This window comes from Teleopsis dalmanni, chromosome 1, assembly GCF_002237135.1.
Source record: "Teleopsis dalmanni isolate 2A chromosome 1, ASM223713v2, whole genome shotgun sequence".
Classification (NCBI taxonomy): Eukaryota; Metazoa; Arthropoda; class Insecta; order Diptera; family Diopsidae; genus Teleopsis; species Teleopsis dalmanni.
Genome location: NC_051846.1, coordinates 174047095 through 174053602, shown reverse-complemented (window position 1 = coordinate 174053602; position 6508 = coordinate 174047095).

The window sequence follows — 6508 nt, the reverse complement described above, 5'->3', positions numbered from 1 at the left end:
TAACTGCTGGAGTTTACTATACAAATAGCAGAATTAGTACTTAAACTTTCAAAAAAGCTAATAATTAGATTTCATATATAATATATTTTGATAAATTTTCACAGTTGTTTCCATAAAAAGTTATAAAAATAAAAAAAACAATAACTACACATTACGTACTGTACTTAATTCCTGCTAGTTCAACAAACGAAGTGTCACTGCCTTTCCGACAGTAACCAACGATGTTATTAACATTATCTTAAATTTCTTTTGATAATTTTTTTTTTAATTAAACTTTAGAATTTTTGTTCTTTTACAAAACAACTTCAGTAAACGTACGCGGGGGAATTAATTGTACACTCAGAAATTATATGTCCTTTTGAAAAGCGCACATGCCGTAAGTAACGCCTTTAACTGTTAAGTGAATGCGAATATGAAGTGTGAATAAATTGTCACATAATGTGACTTCACTGTCGCTTTGATGGAAATTATGACAGATATAATCATAACTTGATTAAATGAGTTTTATTCGTAAGACATTGGCTACTCATGGGTCATGTGGTACATTATAAATTTATACATGAGATGTTTGAGTTTATAAAATATAAGGATATAAAATAATAAATCACACCACTTTTATAGACAAATATAATAAAATTATTTATTTTAAATAATAATAAATTAAATGATAGGATTGTTGTTTCTGAATTCAAATCCATACAATATTGTATTGATTATAAATTATGTGTTCCGTATTATGATATCTTGATAAGGTTTCGTATGAATGCTATTCGAGGGTAAGTCATTCATTCATTCATGTTATAACAAACAAGTAAAGTGAACGGTATATTCTCTAAAATTAGATTAATTCTACGCCTCAATTTAAAGCTGGGTCTCTCAATTACACCTAGCTTCTTCTCTTTCTATCACTTTCACTCTTTCTTTATAATTTTCTTACTCCTTTTTTCAGTTTCTCTCTATCACTCTCACTCCTTCTTCTCATACATTTCTTTTACTTCCTCTTTAAATTTTTTTCTTTCCATCTGTATCTCTTTCTCTCTTTCCTTACCATCTGTACCATTACCTGTTTCCATCTTGATTTCTCTTCGTCTCTATCTCTTTTTCTCTTTGCTTCCCATCTGGATCGTTTTATCTCTCCATCTTTATTTCTCTCTATTTTTATATCCGTCTCTCTTTCATTCTCATCCCTCTCTCTCTCTCTCTTTTATTTGTCTTCCTCTCTTTGTTAGTCTCCTTCACTTTATTTGCCTCCCTCTCTTCATCTGCCTCTCTCTTTCTCTCTCTAATTAGCAATGGAGATATCACTATCACTTCATATTTCTCTCTCACTTTTTATCTCTCTCTTACTTTTTATCTCTCTCTTACTTTTTATCTCTCTCTTTATCTTTGTCTTCATTCCAGTTTTTATTTTTCTTCCTCTCTCTCTCTTTTTTTTCTCTTTATATGTATTTAATTTGATGTTGCAACGTTAATAAATCTACAAATATTTTTTAATTAAGAACAAACATTTTTTTTATCTCTTAATTGATTATTATTTTAGGTTAACCTAATTAGATTAAGTAAAAGCTTTACACAATTATATAGGAAAAACAAATAACTCATAAACTCAAAATTGTTAAAGATAACGAAATAAGAGAATTATTGAAGAGATATACACGCCAGAACATATAATGACTTATAGAAACAGGGCTTCTAGTTATGAGAGGATTAGTCTCTCTATATGGTTATATGCAATGTGAATGATGTACGGAATACGAAATTGAATGTTAACTGAAAGATCGAGATATTGAATGTTGGGTAAATGGTTACTCATGATATCTTGAAAACATGAGTGTGCATAATTAAAGAAACATACCATTACATCACAGACTTATTAAGAATTTTATTAGTAAGAAGAAAGAATCTCAAAGCGTAAACCAATGTACGTAAGACTTTACCTATAGGAATGATTGACATGATCTTTACGGTAACAAGGATGTTCCCCATTTGATAGAATCAGTAATTTGCCTTCTGGCATGGACTATTAATAAAGAATAATGCTGTCATTGGTAATCACTAACGACACATTTTCTATATTAAAACCGTATTTCTATGGAAAAAAAGGCCGGAATATAAAAATAAATACGATAAAATAATCGATGGTGAATATTTATTGTTGTAAAACAGGCGACATGTAAATACAAAACACTGAACTGTCAAACAAAAGAGTAACAGTGGTTGAAGATATAATCCCTCAATCTTCCTTGGCAATTTCTGATCACACATAATTGTACTTGTTAAAATTTAAATTAACAACAAAATTGAGAAATTCACCATATCAGGTTATCATTCGTTATGGTTCATGTGTAAAGCGCTCTCTGAGAAATATTGTAAATCAGTAATTTCAGAGAATGGATACAAGAATGATTTGCTGCTAAATATAAGGACTGAGATTTGTGATCGACTCAGAATTAGTAAGATTTGTAGTCTCCAATAGGCGATCTTTTGAATAATTTCTAACATAAAAAAATAATAAAAAAAAAAAAATTATTTATACAGTATATAGTGATTTGGTAAAGTAATTTGACGACATGTCTTTTTTCTCTTGTTATACTGTAATAATGTATTTGAAATATACATTATTCACATCTATCCGTGTATATCGTTTCATTCATCGTTTTCCCGAACAATTGTGCAGTTGATTCACCCATTGAATAGGTAATACTATTTATTATATAATTCTGGTAACTTTGAAGTAAGATTACTTCAGTCATATACCATAGTAAGACGATCAGAAATCACATAAGAAAAAGTCACATAGTAAGATTGTGGAGATTGTTTTTAAATTTAGTTCCTCTCAAGTACCGAGATTAATTTATAACACTTAAGATACGAGAATTTTGCAGGAATAGCAATATTAATATGAAATTAATAGCTGTTCTATATAATTTGACAGATAAATTGTGATTTGATTCGATATATGTATTTGTAAAAAATATAAATGTCTTCTAACATGACTAAAAAAATTACTCTTAAAATATTCGATTGGAAGCCAGATGAATCCAGATTTACTAATTAAAAACGTCATTATGTGTGCTATATGTCGCACTAATATTACCATTTACATTTATAGCTTAACTTGTAAGTTATTTATCCTTATGTTGTAAATATTACAAAACATGATTATTGTGATTTCATTTCATTTCATTTTCCTGCAGAAAACAAAACAAATTACAAAACGAAATATTAAAAAATAAATAAAAGGAAAATAATAAAAAACGGAAGTTGAAATTATGTATTGTTGTGCGAGATCTTGTGTTTTCCGCTGAATATATTGAAGAGAAATGGAGGTAGGCAACGACGCCAACATAATCAGGATAACAAATGAAATCCTGGTTGACAGTTTTCCACTTTTTGTTCGCTTGTTTGTTGTGATTTTGTTGTAGTTTTGTCACTGTCTGTCGTCACACTCGTCGTCAGCGTCCTTTTTACATTGTTATTGTTATTATTTTTGCCTTTATTACAATGTTTTGATTAATTTTTGCATACACCATACCAAACTATACCACACCACACACCTTACTTACTCAACTCACCATATTATGCAGCCCACATCACACCACACCACACCACATCACACCAAATAAACATCATCACATTATAGCCCACATAAATATGCAGCACTATTATATTTACTTCACTGGTTGCTTGCCGGGTTAGATAGTTGATGTCTGTAGGATGTGACGGCGAATACAATTTATTTGTCTTCCTTTGTTGTGCTGCATAAGGACCAAAGCATAAACATTTATATTTACGCTAACATAAATCTGATGTTCATCAACCGCCTGAACCAGCTGAACAATATCATCATCATCGTCGTGGTATGTGCAGATGAGCCAGCAATATTGTGGTTTCTATTGTGTGATGCAATTCTAAATGGTGGAGGTGTGTTTGATAATCACTTGTAGTTGTATTTGTTCATGTTCCTGTTGTTGTTGTTGCTATTAATAATGTTACGATGGGAACTACTACATTGGACCTAAAAAATCAATTCCAAGATCAACATCAAGTTATCTAACTTAACTTAATTATTACTATTGTATATATATTACACCTATTTACAGAAATAAGACGTTTTTAAAATAAATAAGGCAATACCAATTTATTCAAAATATAAGAAACCACATCAACTGATAAATAAATACATGTGTCACATCTAAAGAAACCAGAGTTCATTAGACAATATATTCCCCGTAATGTGAAATTTCTAATTTGAAGGTGGAAAGAGATTCTGCGTGTAAAATTTGAAAAAAATCTATAATTTAAGAAAATGTTAACCATTTTGTGGTTCTGATCTGATATTACTATTTTATTGATGTATACTAAGATGAACTATTATAAAAGGCAACCTACATTTACTTTAGGATTTTCCATTTTACAACATGGATCGTTTACAGCCGTTGAACATGCTAAAATTATAAAAACATACTGCATTAATGGTGGTTCCGTAGAAGCTACCTTTTGTGGATTGATAAGGCTTATTTCTCGTTTAGTTAATATCAATATAAGGGTGTTGATTGGACTATACTGTTTTAATAAGATTGTACGAAATTATTATCGAAGCCATCACATGTGTATTTAAGGGTTTATCATCTTACAATATGGATCGTTTACCAACTGCTGAATATGCTATAACTAATAAACTAATTACAAAAATAGTGATTTTATAATAAGTACATATAAAAAATTGTTTTTTAGTAATGAGGCTTATTTTTCATTTGATGTATATGTCAAGAAACAAAATTGTCAGATTCGGAACAGTGAAACTCCGCAATTAACTATCAGAAACCATTGCATACATAACAGGTCACAGTGTGATATGGCATATGATCTAGAAATGTGGCAGGAATATACTTTCTTGAAACTGGCGAAAACGTGAAGTATGTTAAATTATCAATTTAGATCGCTAAGGTCATATCATTATCAATTTATTTATGTGAAATTAAAGCTATGATGCTAAATGCCTTATAATACGATTTGTTTGGCGTCATTGTGACAAAAATTTCCAGAAATGTGATAAAATTCCATGTTTTAATGAAATATTAATTAAATTGTCCACCACGATTAAGCGATTTGTTATAACTGGAATTTATATTATGTGGTTAGGCAAATGATCGTATTGAAATGATCGTAAGATCTGGATGAACATCCCTCAAATTATAATAGAGCTTTTGTCGGTTATGAGACGATAATAGCCACAATTTTACAGAATCCACTACTGTAAAATGTGTCTTATAACTGTCGCAACCTTAGATACCAGTCTTGTCGATATTTTACATTTGCTGTTCAGTTCTTAGCACCTACTCTTCAGGAAGTTCGCTATAGGGAAGTTCGCTATAGGGAAGTTCACTATAGGAAAGTTCGCTATAGGAAAGTTCGCTATAGGGAATTCGCTATAGGGAAGTTTGCTATTGGGAAGTTCGCTATTGGGAAATTCGCTACTAGGAAGTTCGCTATTGGGAAGTTCGTTATTGGGAAGTTCGCTATTGGGAAGTTCGCTATTGGGAAGTTCGCTATTGGGAAGTTCGCTATTGGGAAGTTCGCTATAGGGAAGTTCGCTATGGGGAAGTTCGCTATAGGGAAGTTTGCTATAGAGAAGTTCGCTATAAGGACGTTCGCTATAAGGACGTTCGCTATAGGGAAGTTCGCTATAAGGACGTTCGCTATAGGGAAGTTTGCTCTAGGAAAACCCGCCATAGGGAAGTTCGCTATAGGGAAGTTGACTATAAGGAAGTTCGCTGTAGGAAAGTTCAATATAAGAAAGTTCGCTGTAGGAAAGTTCAATATAAGAAAGTTCGCTGTAGGAAACTTCGCTTTAGGGAAGGTAAAAAAGAGAGTGTTTATACTTTGTAAAAATATATACATATATTAAAAATTTTTAATAAAAACTCAATAATCTTTAATTTATCAATTTATGCTTCAATAAATTAGAAAAGACAAGCAATTTATTAATATGTATGATTGTAATTGTGATATATGAAATTTGTAATTGGTTAATAATAGTAATCAATCTTTATAGTTCAGACTAAAGCTAAAATTTATTCAGTAGTGTGCGAAATTGAAATGAAATAAATACATAAATAAAAACGTACAAAATTGATAGAATTCATCAAAAATAACTTTCTACATCAGTGAAGTCTTAAAAATTGAAAAAAAATCCTTTCCATAAAACTGAGATAAATCCTATAAAATGCATTTTACATTGTGTTTTCATTCGAAATCCAATCATTCTAATTGATTCTCACAAAGTGCAGCAATCAAAAGGCAAATAAACATAACAAAGAATTAAAAATATAATTTGAAATTGGTTTTAAAAATTGAATATAAAATATTTATTTATACAGACGTATTTCACAAAATCCAAAATAAATGTTTGTAGCAAAATCTATAAATTGCATATTTATTTCAAAGAAATAATAAATTTAATGAAAACTGGGAATTCACTGTGCTTTATAAAATAAAAATTTAA